Source organism: Corvus cornix, chromosome 4 (genome assembly GCF_000738735.6).
Source record: "Corvus cornix cornix isolate S_Up_H32 chromosome 4, ASM73873v5, whole genome shotgun sequence".
Taxonomy (NCBI): domain Eukaryota; kingdom Metazoa; phylum Chordata; class Aves; order Passeriformes; family Corvidae; genus Corvus; species Corvus cornix.
This window is the reverse complement of record NC_046334.1, coordinates 65,994,146-66,010,754: the sequence shown is the minus strand read 5'-3', so window position 1 is coordinate 66,010,754 and position 16,609 is coordinate 65,994,146. Positions and strand designations below refer to the sequence as shown.

Genomic DNA, 16,609 nt, shown 5'->3' with positions numbered 1-16,609 from the left:
CTGTAAGACAAATGTAGGTGTTTCTTGGTGATCACAATTCCATTTTTTTCTGCCTATGGCACTAAAATTACCTGAGAGAACAGAGAGGGTTGCTTCTTCTGTTACTCCTCATTATTTCCTACTCTTTGCTCCATGCGCTACATGGAACCCTCATTACCAACAATCCCATACATGCACTTAGCCTGCTCCCAGCAGAAGAAAAGGATTAGCTGGAGTCAAAATTCCAATTCGGATAAGTAGGTCCTTTAAAATATTATCTCTGCTTCAGCAAGCCAAAGGAGCTAATCACTCCAGCAGTACTAATTCCAGATCTAGATGATTTTGCTACTAGACTAGATGAAAGGTGATGCGATTTTTCACCTCCTGGCACTTCCTGAAGCATCTAAGAAGCATTTCAAAATTGAAACATCACACAAAACTGATCAAGGTTTAAGAGAGCATTGTCTGTCCCATCTCACTTATGCTTGAAGCAACACTAAGTTGGAAGATCAGCATTTCAAAAACTGCTAAGCTAAAAGTTTATGCTATGTGACAAAAGGCTACAAAATGTCTAGTTTCTTGCAATGCAAAATTCCAGCTTCCAAAAGGGAAGAGAACATTCTATTTCTAAAAGTACGCATTATTTACTACAGTGCTAAGAAGTTCACAGAGAGGCTAAGCATTCCTTACAACATAAGTCTATTATTAATAACTTTTAGCCCAGAAAAGTTCTTGGTAGTAGGCACTTAAAAGAGAATTATTTGGACTGTAACCTTTCTAGCACTAATCTGCAGTGTGGCTATTCTGCAAACTTTCCAAAATTACACATCAAGTTAAAAAAAAAAAAAAAAAAAAAAATCAGTTTAATTAGAAAGTTTCCTACAGCTATAAAGTTATCAATCAGTGTTTTGGGGTATTGGTACTAAAAGGGGACACCTCAATTTCCAAAAAATTATACTTCATGAGTCCTCTCAATGCCCTTTATAGCACCCCTTTATTTTCTGAGGTTCTTTACAAAGAGTTTTTAAACAGTGCATTAGAGTAAGTTTCTGACCAAAAAGTGACAAAGAGAGGAGAGTTTATAACCCTAGTCTGTGTTCTGTAGAAACTGTTCCACAACTATCTAGAAAACTCTGTTTAAATTGTAGTTGTTCTCCCTGAAGAGTTCAGATGTGACAAAATAAAGGCTTAACACCACACTCTACACATTCTAGAACTCTGAACAAACAAACCAAAGAACCCAGTTCCAACATTTGTCATTTAGAGTTTCTCTAAAAGGACTGAAGACAGATTTCCTGAGCTACAGAATCTCTTCACTTTCTCCATGCAGTGCTTTCATAAACCAGTTTTTATTACAAGGAAACCTCAATATTATGAGGTGTTCAAGCTTCAATTAAGACTGACAACTCCAGCACAAAACTCCAAAAAGGGACAAGAAAAATAGGCTAGAAGGGATCCTTTACATCAACTGGTGGCCACTGGAGACAAGTTTTTCAGATATTCCACAGGCTCTAGAAGCACAAGGAATATCAAGAGCTCAAAACTTTCTCCTGAAGAACATACATCACTTAATGAATGTCCAAGGCAGGACTACAGATCACCATTTTAAGGTCAAAAACTAGGATTTGGGTTGGTAATGTCTCCAGAGATAGATGAGAATAAATATTAGGTCCACTTACCTCAAATGCAGAAAATCACTCCTGAGCCCAGAATTTCACTGTTTTGACCCTAAAGCATCATCACTAAGACCAACTGGTCACTAAGGCAGCTGAGAAAAAACAAACTGCTACTAAAATAAGGCTGCATCCTACACACTCACTTCTACTCCATCTCCCACACTTCAGATGCAAGAGCTCCTAAGAGAAGGAAGGGAAGCCTCATCCATCACAGCCTATGGATTCCACTTTACTTAAAACAGGCAGGTGATGTATTGGAAAGAGGTTAAAGGTAATACTTTGGTATTACCTTTGATAGTATGGTTTCCCTTCCTTAGCTGTACAATTCACCCAACTTGGCCGAGAAACATACAAAACAAAGGCCTAAAATAATTTAATACATTTTGATTACACACAAAATATTTTACACAATGAACTGCTGTCTGTAATAAATATACCACCTTTTACTTCTCAAGTGTCAGTGGTTTGGCTTTGGTTTTAAACCAAGATGAGAGTCTCCTTCCAGAAAGGAAAAAGGGTGGAGATAGGCAGTGTTAAACCTTTGTCACAGTTTATAAAGTACATGTCTCAAAGCAACAGAAGTGGTGAAGCAAGCTCAAGAGACTTTTTCCAGGTCATACCTAATTAAAGCAGGGAATATATCACTACAGAAAACTAGGGCTAAGAATTCAACTCAGCCAGAGGTTAAAGCATTTTTTATTGCCAACTCCTATCAGTAAGAAGTCAGTCTCTCAGGTTTAAACCTGTCTTTCACACCTGAAGACCACTAATACTCATATCACAGACAAGTCATCCTGCATCTTTTAAAGCATCTATGTCAGATAGTACAACAGACTAGCTGTGCCTTGTGTCTGATGCTGTACAAAGATGCTGTTCCAAGATGCTTATGTTACTTACGCTCTTTCCTAAAATAATCCACCACAATGACAGGCAAGGATTTCATTAATTTTGCTGAAGAATATTTACCTCTGATCTGTTTGGAGTTCCATTTGAATGAGCCATCAGCTCTGGCCCATGACCAGTCATCTCCCTGCAATGTGAGAATTGGACTCTTTCTCCTCAGCCCTACTGCAGAAAACCCAAGGATACAGTGTGATATTGAGGAACAGAAGCCTGATCTACTGAGGCTTGAACATATGAACACCAAGCCCTCGGCTTTTGCCATAATTATGAACTAAGTGAGTTAACAGTCATTATTTCAAGACAACACTACTCAAACCAAGAGCTATTGCCTGTTTAAGCAATTCAGAACAAAACCTAGTGGGCAATCACCACTTTTTTACTGTAACTTTCAGTCTATACTACTAAAATCTCAAAGCTCAGGTCCTAGCAACAAATTAGTTTCACCCCCACATACTGCTTTTATAAATTATGCTATTTAAAACCAATTGAAGCATTTACTTCATAGACAAAGCCTCCAGCAAGATACAAAATTCAGACTCATAGTAATTTATACTGATAATATTAGCGTTTGGAGAAATCTACCTACCTAGCAGACTTTCACTAAAGTAAGTGATCCAGACTGTACAAGACCCATGAGATTTCATTTTTCTACTAAGGCTTGAGGAATAAAAAAAATAGATCAAGATTAACCAGCCCTACTACTGAGATATTTGCTTCACTCCACCAGTTCAAAAAGCCAGAGGAAGAAAAATAAAAATAATGAGTAGTATCACCTACTTTATCTCAGTGTCTGCCCTTAAAACTGAGAAGTAAAACAGGCACATATGCATACTTTAAAAATACCCAGGGTTGAAAAAATAGCACTGACCCTCAACTCATGTGGCAGTGACAACGACTACCCCACGCACATCCAGCTTCCCTGTGATAGAATGGAATAATATCAGCACTGAAGTACTGTTCTATTACCAAAGCCTATGGGCTTGGAGCTGAGGGATTATACAAATCTCTTCCATACATCCCGCTCCCAAAACACACACAGCTAATAAACCTCCTCCTGTTTGCCTTCAGGTTCATTCGGAGGAGTTTGAGACATCTGGTTGGCTTGTTTAAAATAAAACGCCCAACTAGTAGGTTTGTTTTTATGATCCCAAGTGTGAAATGTTCTTGCTGGAGGCCTTAGGCCAGGTGAAAACCACTTATGTAAAGATACTACTTCATGGCATTTCAGGGATCTAATGAGCTATATAATCTGCACACAGGGAAGACTCCCTTCATCAGCTTGCATACAACTATGGAAATTAAAAATGAGGAACCTATGGTAGTCCAAATATTTTTCAGTAAATAGTACAGCTGGTGAACTGCAGATAGCACTAAATTTAGAACTCAAGTTCTGAGCAGCATTCTGTAAATATCCATACATCTCAATGCTTACAGCAACATGAAGCACACTTCTCCAAGCTTTACTGTCCTAATTTTTCATACTATGAGTAATATTTCCTTCCCATGACAAAGTATTATCCCCAATTTAGCAGTTTAAGAAGAGTGTATCTTTGCTCAAAATTGTAACTCTCCAGAAGATCATTGTGCAACTATACTGAATGAGCATATGTATGTGTATATACTTATTTTAGCAGTTCACAAGTACACTGTTTACATATTTTCATATAAAACCCTAGAGTATAAAGAAAGCAAATTACAGGAGACATTTGCACAACAGTAAAATTCTATGCAGGCTTGCACAAAGTGGTTAAAGCTTGCTGCTACATTATCTGTGTGGAAAGAGCATGGAAATGCATTGAACAGATATGAAATATGGTGTGTAGCTGACAAGCAAATTCCATCTCGTGGCCCAAACTTGTTCTATCATGGCTCACCATCTGTAATTTGTTACTGAAGAAACCTTAATTCATCTGGCAGGAGAAACCACCTCAAGAGGTGGCACAAAAAGATGGCAAGTTCTGCAGCACCAGATCCATTAGAATTCAGAAAATAAAACCCAAGTACCACACAGTTTTCAAATATTTAAATAAAGACATCTTGGTATCACACTACAAGTACCAAAACTGAATGGTAGTATGAAGAATTTCTTGTTGTTCCTATCAAGTTAATTATTTGTTGGTTTCCAGCTTCTGTTTTGCACATACCATGAGCTTTGGAATGGTGAAGCCTCTGAAGGGATCTGCATTACATATAATCTGCTCTACATGTGAGCCCTCAGTCAACAAATGCCCCAAGTATGAGCATACCACAAATTAAAGTCCATTAAAATAATGGAATGAAATACGAAGACAAAAGCAGTACACATCAATACTGTGTGTGCTTTCACCATTCAATTCAAACATTACTTCAAGTGTCACCAGGGACATCCCTTTTGCCAGACCTATTAAAGGTACTTCAATAAAAATTAGTTCAGTTGAGCTATGCAGCTCTTACTAGTTCACTAGACTATTTCAAAAGCCAGATAACTACTTTGTCTCTATGCAGTCAGCCTTCAAGCAGCACAATGAACAGCTGGATTCAGGAAACACTGTGTTAGAGGTCAAGACACAAACCAAGGGGTACACATTGCAGTAGGTATTCAGAAAAAGCATTTGTAACAATTACATCAACTAAAAGAAATCCCATGAGACAAAGTTACAGCACATAAGAGAATGGAAAAAAAGGTGAACTACTTTAGCACATTAGTATGATTGTTTTTTTTTTTAAATACTGGAAGATCACCTTTGCTTGATGGAAAAGCTTAATATATTCTGTGTACTACCTCAACACTATCTGAGGTTCAACAACTCATTGCTTCTACAAGCAAATTCTGTGGAAAGATGTACTTGTCAAAGGGGATTTACAGAAGTCACCAGAACTCCAGACTACAAAGCTTACTTGCAGACTGGGCTACAAAGCTTTAATGTAAAGCCATGCCCCTGTATGGGAAGCAAATGGGCACAAGGTGCCAATTAGTACACAAGTACTGTAGACCACACTTCAATCAGTATAAGCCAAAATTACTATTTTATTTGAGCACAAAAATGCCAGGTGAAAAATGAGCATTGAGGAAGGCCTTTACTTTTAATCTTCCCTGACTGGGACAGAAATTTAGCAGTTTTTGAATGGCAGCAGGTAGTCACTTGGCAAGTTCAGCACAGAATATTCACAGACAGCAACTGTGCAAGGGAAGACATGACCAAGAGTGTTTGGAAAGGAAATGGGACCTCCCACTTGGGTAGTTACCTCTACAGACTACAGCATTCTGACAAGATCAACTTTGGTAATCAAGCTGAAGGACAAAACAGTACAGTCAATGAAGTCAACAGTAAGAGAAATGCAAGTGCATCCTTTTAGCTCTTCACCTGAAAACTCAGTCTTTCAAAAAAATCTTTCAGCACTGACAAAAAGTGTTAGTTAATTTAAGCTTCCTTTAAAAATAAGCCTCTGAAATGACATCTGGGGTCCTGGCATCTTCACACATGCAAAGGTTAAGCACACTCTAGTCTGCATAAAGCAGTAACATCTTTTCTGCTGAAGATCTGAAGAAAACCACTGCATTAGGGGAAGTCGCTGGCTGAACACCTGGACCCAAGAAGTACTGAAGTGATAAACAAGCTTTTGACAGCTGCAGCCTTTCCTGCAGGTGCAACAGGCATTTACTTCATTGCAGTTTGGTTCAGTTCAACAGCTAGTTTAGAACTCAGAACTAGGTTTGGTTTTATTTGATCAGCTTGAGCTCCAGCGAGAAAAGGGCAAAGGGAAGGTCCCCCCAAACTAGTTCCAAAGTTTAAGACTGTGTATTTAACAGGACTATAAAGTTTAATCTCAAGGATACTCAAATTTTACTAACATTGCAAAATGCCATGTATCACACTTAATACAGAAAAAGCTGCCACAACCATGAATACACCGTGAAAGAACTTTTCTGAACACAGCTCCCCCATAACCCTGTTTAATGTTTGTAATACTTACAAACAACTATTAATAACTAAGTACACTCAGCACACATTTCACCAGCCACATTTGCCTTTAACTTCCCAATACCAGGTGATGCTGCCTTACTGTTCTGGTAACATTTTGTGGATTCAGAGTGGTCACTGAGGCAATCCCATCTAACAAACATTCAATATCTTCAGGATTATCAGAGTTTCTAAACCTCTGCTCAATTTAACACTGCAGCATGATTTCAAAGGATATCTGTCCATCTCCTTAGAGCATTCATGGAAAGAATGGTTGGAAGATTAATTATTCCAGCTTGTAGCCAGGCACAATAAAACTTTTAACTACACTCAAATATATCTGTGTGATGAGAATAAACTGCTACACGTGCAGGGACTATAAATAAGGCAATGATAAGCAAGTCTAAGGGAATTACTGAATGGCAGAAGTGTAAAGAAAGTTTACAGGGAGAGGTGCTAGAGAAGAAACAACAAATAGCACTTACAGAACCATGTCAAACAACCCCAACAGAGACAGGGCTCAGAGAAATCCACTTCTATGCAGCACATGATTCATTATGTGCACCGAGTTCAACAGGGGAGATGATGCAAGAACTAAGATTTCAAAGAGAGAAAATTGCACCTATAGAGATGTCAACAAATACTTACAAATACAAATCCAAGAAAAATACTCTAAAGAAAAGCTGTTCCAAATAGTGGAGCTTATCCTTCAACACGTAGCTTGCAATGCAAGAGCAATTTCATCTCAAGAATGAATAGCTTCAAAGAACCATAACTACAGATGACTTCAGCCACCCTGTAACACCTGGAATTATTTGCAAGGTACTAGATTTAGGCTTTTATGTGATATATTTAAATACAGACAGAAACAGGACATGGTTGGGGGTTTGGTTTTTTTGGTTTTTTTTAAAAAAAAAAAAAAGGTTTGGACATCAGTTTGAAGTTAGGCCTGTCTTTGTTCCATGCCTGCCTTCAAAAAAAGGTCAAAATTCATGTCACTGGTCTCCAATTCCCCCACATTCAAGTAGAGCCTCTGGGAAGAGTGGGAACCTTTTGTGAGCACTAAACAGCTACGAAGAGGTGTGCAGCACCCACCTGGCTCACTGGGACATCAGTGTAACAGGGTTTAGGGACAGGGAGGAACCTGTGATCTCACATACATAAATTTTACAGATTCCTGCTGCTGGGAGGTAAGCAAAGGCTCTACAGCAAATGCAATCCTTGGGGGACAATCATAGACAGAGCAGTTCCCAGTGGTGTGTGGGAGAACACACAGAGCAGGAACCCAGCTCAGTTCCATTTCTGTGCTTCCCGTGATCTGCTGCTGGCAGAGGAGGCTTATTATATGTAGGAGAACAGCAGGAAGGACTGCAAGACAGCCTTAAAATTCTGCATAACTTTGACAAGTTGGAAAAATGTTCTGCAAGTAATAGGATACAAGTGAGTTCTGAAAGGCACGCTCAGCCAGGATTAAATGAACGAACAGGAAGGCAAGTTCTTCAGAAGAAAGCTGTGAGCTAGGTGGGATCAACAGGCTGACCTTGAAATGAGTGTTAAGCTGGTGTAAAAAAGTCAAATGTATGGGGATGCATAAACAGGAATATCAGCTCCAGGGCACATGAAGCCATTTTTTCACTCCACTCAGCACAGTCTCAGCTGCAGTACAGACTTGGGCTTTGAGCAGCACACTTGAAGCTCAATGGGAACTAACTTAAGCGAACAACAAGAATGGTTAGGGCTGAAAAAAACCATGACCTCTCAGGAAGACCTGAATACAAAAGTTTTATTTAGGACAAAAGTATCACAAGGGTGGAGGGCAAACAGATGGGGAAACAGGAACATTGCAAAGAACAATTCAAATATTTTTGAAAGATTACTTACAACAGGGAAGGAATAGCTGCCCCTTATGTCCAGGGAATTAGGCAATAAGCTTGACCTGCAGTAAGGAAGATGTCTGGTTTCATATTCAGAACAAGTTTTAATGCTGAGGACAGCAAAGCACTGGACTAAGTAGAAAGAAGAGCTGCTCAGGCTTCTGTTATGAATCACATTAGATGTGCAATACCAGTATGGGGCAGGAGACTCACGACCAGCCTACACCTTTCACAGCCCTAATTTTTTTTTTTTTAATGATGAACTCAGTTTCAAGTCCCTGTAATGTTTTTGCTTATCCTTCTACAGTGAATGTAGAGTTTCAATGAACTAGAAGTTACCTTTCTGATTTTTCAAATTAAAACTTCAGGTTTTGCATAACCAGGTTATTTTATTATTACCAAAAGAAAGTACCACCTTCCCCATACTTCCTTCACACAGGAATAAATCCCCTTCAATCACCTCCCACGGCAGCATGCAAGGTTCAGCAATATTGCAGTATTCTGCTGCATCTTTCTTCTGACCAAGAGAAGCCAGAAGCCCATTACTTGAGAAAGACAGGCGTGCTTTGCCTTCTAACAGCCCAGCAGGGTGATGTAATGGCTTTCACTGATGTGGTGTCAAGGCACCGTCACACAAACATGTGTGCACCTTTTACACCCACTGCCTCAGGCTGGGCTAGAACTTCCTGAGGATGGAAAATGCTGCACACAGCAGCAAAATACTCCAAAATAAAAACTAAGATATGCAGCATTTTACAGATGAGGAGCTGAGGTAAAGAGCACTAGTTACAGCCAGTCAGAGTTCCCATTTAAACTGCAAAATCTAAAGTCACTAAAGCACAGAAGAGTTAACTCTTAAGAACTCAAGCATAAATAGACCACCTAAAAAGCATAAAACATGACAAAGTACTATCCTTTTTCATCCTCTGTAATAATTTGGTACTACAAGCATTCATCCAGGTACTTTCCTGCTTTATTAAATGACATTCTTCTGATTTGTAGAGCATGAAAGCAGAAGAGCAGCAACAGTCCACCTTACCCTCCTGCAGTTCAGCAATTTCTTATCCAAACATTGAACCAGAAAGGTCTGGTCAGGATGGGGCGCTAATGGAAGAAAAGGATGAAGTCAGCAGGCACATGTGTAGCCAAGCTCAAGAGGACTACTATGCATCCTGAGAAGGGAACAGGCCAAGTACCAGGCTGGAACTGGAACACACTGGCTCATGTTCCAGTGCCAGCAGAATCTCTAAACCAGCAACACCCCTGCTGTCTCTTAACCTTTGGTAGCCTCTTACAACAGGCAGCAGAACTGCAGCCTCCAAAATACTCACACTTCTCAAATTCATCAAGGTTCAACTTTGTTGTTCCATTTCATTGCTTTTAAGAAATGAAAAGATGAAGTGCTGGGTACTTGTTCCTTTCCCCCTTCCCACTACAAGAAATACATGCTGTACTTCAGCTGGTTCATGTAAGCAGTTCTTATATGCTGTTTTCATTACCCCTCTCTCCTCTCATTTACTGAATAATGCAGCAAATAATGCTCTAAAGCACAGCAGCAGTCTTCAGGCATGCTCACACACCACTACCCTCCATTCCAACAGATAGCAATGAATTATTTGCCACTACCATCACATTGGGATAACTGGGCAAAGAAATTCCCTTTTTAAAACTAGGATTGTAATTTTAACTGTCAGTTTATCAAAAACACTATACAAACATACAAATAGGTCTCAGGTATCTAAATGGAGACCAGCACTTAAAAAAAAAATCAATAAATCACAGCCTCCAACAGTCCATAGATCAGAAGTTTCCTATGTTATGAAAACATGATACAGAAAACCACCTGCAACCTCAATGGCCATTTACATATTGACTAAGAAATGCTGAGCTGCAGAAGGCAGAACCCCAGATCCAGACCCATCCTACCTTAACCACGTTCCCACAATTCTGCTTTATAACTTACATCACACCTGAGGCTCCAAACTTTAACCTCTTCCATATTTTGCATACTACTTTTGTACAGTGGAAGCTGATAAAGCCCCAGGGTTTGACATATCCAAATGACACACAGCTTTTGTCACTTGCACCCTTCCTTAAACATGATAAACTTTCATCTCTCTAAAAACAAAGGAGGTCAGCTCAACAGAAACCTGGAAGGAAGACAGAAAAGTGCATTTTTCATTGGGAAAGCACAGGGAGTTAAAGGAAAAAAACTTTAAAACAAGAATTTTCATTATAAACAAACTTTTGAGGGTAGAATAAAGAACAAAAATATCATACAGTATCCAGTCATAACTGTATGAGATGGATGAATACTTTACCAAGACAAAAATCGAAAGCCACAATTAAGAAGGTGAAACATAACATGTGCACAGCACTGAAGGAATGATTTAGAGCCACTGACATCAACACAAGCTGTGCAGAGCAAAAATTAAACATGCTGCAATAATAATGTGAACTGCCCAATTAGGTTAAAAAATACATTTACCCTAAAAATTAAAAAACCTCCTAAACCCCTTGAAGGCATTAATGCTGTTCACAATGTTATTTGAGATGCAAATTAGGGACCTAAAGTTAATATAACACCAACAGAAGTTTCTATTATTCCCATTCAGGCTCAAGGGAAGGCAACAGTAGAGGAGAAGCTACAGCCCTGTTGTATGAGGTCTTATTAGGACAGTAAAGGTTTTCCTTCTTTTTTTATACCCTCACTTTAATGTAGAAATGGGCAAGTTAAGAATGTGATCTTTCATAACCCAAGAAAACTGAAGTGAATTAACAAACAGCAAGTCAGTTGTCAAGGCTGGCTGGATGAGGGGAGTCTTAAGGAGAAAGAAGTATTTCTTTTAAAAAATGGAATTCAGATCCTGTCTTCCAGCATCACAGATCCCAGGCTGAAGCACAGAAGTAAAGGTATAGACAGTGGTGCTGCAGTTATTTCTTTGACTAATCTCCTGTACCAGCTGGGTTCCAATTTTGAAGCTCAGCAAATGCAGAAACCGCTTTCTTCCATCTCAAATGCCCTCCCCACAATGAGGTGTAGGTCTTGGTACACAGAGTCAGTTTTGCAAATGACACTTCTAATGACAGCTCTAGGCAAAATACTGTTTGATTTCACACCCTTGGCTCTATCTATACAGACAGACCCATACACACTGAAGAGCAGTTGCCATCACTGGCACTGGATGTCCCAAGCTCTGGACCTGATACATCACTGACAGAATTCTCCTCAGGGCCTTTTCTACAGTTTAATTTTCACTTAAAGAAATGTTGTCATATCAGGTTCAGAGCAATGATGTGAATATCAGGTGATCAGAACCCTTGATCTTACTGTTAACACTCAACATGCAAAATGTGGCAGCTGCATTTCACCAAAATACTCTCAAGTTCAAACAGCAGAAAGCCAATTATATTCGTTTTGTTTTTATACCTCAAAAAATATCCTAACTTCCTATTACCTTAAAACATAATATTGAACTGCTTGCTTTAAAAACAGTGCTGTCAGTAAACTGAGAGCCATAACCCAGATAATGTATTTAGTAACAACCCTGCCTACTTCCTCCCCTCAACCTAAAAATTAGCAGAAACATGGCCTTCAGAAGTTATTTACGCCCACTGCAAAGCATTAGCAGTTAGCTGAGCAGCTTCTTGCCAGCTTGCTAATGATATTATTCCCCAAAACAACCAAAAAAAAAAGCCGAAACAGCACCACACGTAGAAAGGACTATGCTAAGAGCTGACAATTACCTGGATTTCAGGTTTCTCCATCCTCAACAGTACCAAAATATCCAGCTGGATCACCACAAAATTTTGTGGAGCAGCCTAGAAAGGAGTTAAGAATATGCCACTCTCCCCCTCCCCTTTTTTTTTTTTTTTTTTTTTTTACAGACCTCCTCTGGAGTGAGAAGAAAATCCTTAAAGATGACCATTTTCTGAAAATATGACTGTCTCAACCACCCTAACAGAGTGTTTACAGTTAAGAGAAACCAACAAAGTGAAGGTGGTTTTTTTTTTTTTAAGCAGACTCATCACTGGATTGCAGTACTTCAGTGCTAAGATCTCGTTAAGGACACAAACTTCATGACAACCAAAAAGCACACTCTCCATGTCAATGGCTCCCTCACAGGTGTAGTAGAGTCAAGAATTTAAAACTTACCTACCAAGGAAGTATCAGACCCTACACTGACTTCAACTACCTGTATTTCTAGGATGAATTCCTTCCTTAACATTGAACAGGGCTTCCTTCTGCTGATTAACCCTTCCTTCAGGGGTGCTCATAAAGCCCTCCACAGGATTTTGTGAGTAGTTTCACCCCCCCAGTAAGATTATGTTACTTACAATATCTAAAGTAAAAGCTGCAGATAATTCCACAATGCACAGGAATCTCTTCTATTTGAAGTACAGTACCTGCAAGACCACTCTTACACAACTAGCAGATCTCAAGAATGCAGTAATCAAAAAATAGTCCAAGAAGTTTATTTCACAAAAAAATCAAAATTACAGTTAAAAGCAAGCAAAGCTTTGTCTAAAAAGAAAGCACAGAACTTGTGAGCTTGCTGGGGAGAGAGAAGCTCACTGTTGCCAAAATACAAAATTTCTGTTTATATTATGACCATCAACATACACAGAAAGAAATGTAAATCGTAACATAAATACTAATATTTTCCACTAAAGGCTTAAGGAGACTTGTTACTAGTATTTAAGACAACTCAAAGCAGAACCAGAGAGGACAAATTCTTAGAACAAAACTCAAAGCCAGCATCAAAAAAGTGGAGGAGCAAGGAAAGAATTGTGTTTGGAAAGTTTTAAGTACACCATGATTCTAAAGGGAATAATCTATCAAACCACAGGAGGTGACTAGAACTGCCATCATCACTGCTAACACAAAGGAATGTAGATTGGGGGCAGGCAACAGAGGAAGGGGGAGAAAGCACAGAGAAGGGAAAAGGAGAAGGAACTAAAAAAGGGAGCCACAGTAATGGCTACCAGACTCTCAAAGAATTCCTAAAGGAAAGGATAAATCCTTCAAGGTTTTGTTTTAAATAAAGCAATCCATGCAATATATTGCAGTCTTCTCAGTATAGTCAGGCTTTCAGTTTATCTGCACACCATATTTTCAGAAATATAGTTTTACAACTCTACTAAACTTCCAAAGCTTAACACAATGGTTGCAAATATAAATATTTCTTCTTTCAGTCTCCTCATTCTTCTGAATCATAGTACCCTGCAGAAAAACAGCTTTTCAAAGGGAAGAAGGGAAGTTTAACCATCCTGAATTTAAAATATCCCTTTACAATTATTTAACCAACTTCAATCCCCCAGTTAAAGAGACAATAACTATGGGTTACGCACTGGCAGGTAAAGGCCGCTAGAGGACTGCCAGATTACCACAGGAACATCCCAAAAGGGTATCATATCATTAGGGGTTGATCTTGCAGATCACTGTTTTGAGCTGATGTCTAATAGGCAGCATTTACTTCCATATGATGAAGAGTAGCATCTTGCTACTGATGCAAAAAAATAGGGCTCATTAAAAATAGCAGACATGTTAATATGAACAGTATTTCACAGAAATTCAAAACGAGTGAATAGTAGACCCATTTTCTAGTTCAGAGTTCCACCAGCTTATGTAGAACTACCTGACACGTATGTTTTAGTCTCCTGGCTCAGAGTGCAATTCTTCCAGGCGTTTTTGGAAGCTCAGTAACTGTAAGGATACAAGCTCTTTGGGCTTGAACAATTACACTGCACCTCCAATAAAACCAGATCAAGTAACATGCTTCATCAGGAAAGTTTTTGCTATTCAGCAAACATTGTGCTCCACATTTCATAAGCCCGACTCAAAGCAAGCAGACCATTCACAATTAAAACACACCCAGAAACATTTCAGCTTGCCACAAGAGAGACAAACTTACTGGTTCTTGCCAAAAATGGCAAATTTTTCTGACAAAAATATTTTTTGTCAGGCAAATGAACGAGAGGTAATGCAATAGTAAAGGCTCTAATAACTGCTCTCAGGAGCTAATTTTAATGTAAGCACAGTGAACCAGAAAATGGATTTGACCAGCTGGCTCAACTCATCCCCAGGCCTAGCACTCATGGTGAAAGCCAGAGACTTAATGGGTCAGAATCACCCAGCCCCTCTCAACCCTGCAACCCCAAAGCTGAGGTGCTGCTCCAAAGCTTCTGAATGCTGGGATGGGGATGTCATTCCCTAAAGGGGAAAATGCCTGAACTATTCCATCCCAACCCCAGGAGTTCAGATCCCTGAGCACCAATCCTGAGAAGCCTCCACAGCAGGTAGCTGCTCTATCTCATAGGACCTAAAGCGACCTGCTGAAATAGCACACCAAATTTCAACCACACATTTCTATCCAGCCTCCCAGCAGGCCAGAAGACATTTAATAAGCCAAATAACCAGAACAAAGCCATGTTACTGCCCTTAGAGAAGCTAGGATAACACAAAGAGCCCATTCACTCGCCCACTGAGCCCAACTGGTCGTTAAACTTTGGGGCCATAAACTAGAAATCAACTTTCCTATTGCAGAGGAGAGGGGAAGGAAGAAAATAACCACCGCTTCCACCCAGGAATCATTATGGAAGGCAGCTTTTGTGAAAAACACGCACCTCCTCAGAGGTAACTCTATCCTTGAGCCAGACAGGGGGGAATCGCCTCAAAATCGCCGGGGTACGTGCCTGCAGACATGTGTTTGCAGGGCAGCGGCACAAAGGAATGTCCGAGCCCCGCCGGGGCCGGGCACCTTCCCTTCCCCGCACGGCCGGGCCAGGCCAGGGCCTTGGGAGACACAGCAGCGCCGCGCAGCCGGCCCGGATTCCGCCCCAGCAGCGCCGATCAACGCTAATAACTTCATTTCGGGGGCTTACGGGCTTTCTGCCCGCCGGCGGGGCCTCCGGCCTCAGCGGGCGCACGGCAGCAGCCCCGGCGGTGCGGGGGGAGCGCGGCCCGGGCCGAGCACCGACAATAACAACAAAATGCACAATATCTACACCGCTTTACCTATCTATCAAGGTAATTGGAGGGATGAGCAGCCTGCAGCCCTGCGGCAGCAGGAGGTGCCACTGCGGGGAAGCGCAGCCTCGGGGTGACACCCCCGCCCCGCAGGGACCCCCGGGCCGCGCTCGCTGCCCCGCCCGCCCGGAGCTCCGCGGAGCCCGCGGCCTCCCGAGCTCCGCGAAGGGGTCCGAGGATGGCCGGGCCGCCTCCCCTCTGCCCCGCACTGCCTACGGACCGCCAGCTGGGCTGTTGTCTGTCCGGCTGCTGCCTGCAGGGCTGTTATTACCTGTCCGGCTGTTGTCTGCACGGCTGCTACCTGTTACCCGCCCGACTTGGTGTTACCTGCCAACCGCACTCGTTGCCCCCCCACACCCCGTGCCCCCCCACAGCAGCCGCCGGTACCTGCGCGGCCGCGCCGCCTCCCCGCGCCTATGCACCGGGCTGCTCAATGGCAACCGAACAAAACACCGCCGGCCACACCCCCTACACCGCCCGCCCGCGCCCATTGGCCGCGCCGCCCGCCCGCCGAACCTTGACCCGCTCTACCATTGGCCGGCGCTGCGGCCCGGCCCCGCCCACAAAGGGGCGGGGGGCGGGGTCTGCCCCGGTCGCGGCGGGGACGCGCAGTTGTGGTGCCGGGTGCGGTGGGGAGCGCACGCCGGACTACAGCCCCCAGGAGGCCTTGCGGCGGGCACGCCTCTCTCATTGGCTGGGCAGCGCGCGTCCGCAGGGGCGCGGGTCGCCCGTGGGGTAAGATGCGCTTCGCGCGCGGGGGGTGATGATGTCATCGCGTGCCCGGATGGAGCCGCAAGCGGGACGCGCAGCCTGCTCCTCCTCGTCCTCGTCTTCTTCTTCGTCTTCCTCCTTTCCCTCTTCCTCCTTCTCTTCCTCCTCTAACAGTTTCCCTTCCTCCTCCTCCTGGCTCTTGGAACCCTTTCTGCCTGTGCTCATTTTCCCCCCGGCCTCACTGTGGATTCTGGTGCGTGGGAAATTGCAGTTCATCTGCTTCCACGATCCTTGTCCGTATCCTTGGCAGGGATTTGGCTCCATCCTTGTAATCAGTTTTTGTTCGCAGAATTCCCCACTGAAAACAGGTTATCTCTGAAGCATTTCAGTGCTACATCCTATCCAAACTTAGAAAATATATATATGTTTTTTTTTTTTTTTTTTTTTTTAAGAATGAAGTCATTATAATGTGTTTGCCTTTCACACCAGGCCGAG

The 16,609-nt window shown here is 41.9% G+C and overlaps 1 protein-coding gene and 1 long non-coding RNA gene across 2 annotated transcripts in view; one reads left to right on the top strand and one right to left on the bottom strand.

Moving 5' to 3' along the window:
- Positions 1 to 15,861, bottom strand: part of FAM53A (family with sequence similarity 53 member A) — a 71,856-nt gene extending 55,995 nt beyond the window's left edge. Inside the window, exon 1 of the mRNA XM_039551099.1 lies at positions 15,791 to 15,861. The gene's annotated coding sequence lies outside the window, so the exon portion shown is untranslated. The remainder of the gene's footprint in view (positions 1 to 15,790) is intronic.
- A 145-nt stretch (positions 15,862 to 16,006) lies between these two features.
- Positions 16,007 to 16,609, top strand: part of LOC120409932 — a 33,025-nt gene continuing 32,422 nt past the window's right edge. The window contains exon 1 of the long non-coding RNA XR_005601803.1: positions 16,007 to 16,138. This is a non-coding gene — a long non-coding RNA (uncharacterized LOC120409932). The remainder of the gene's footprint in view (positions 16,139 to 16,609) is intronic.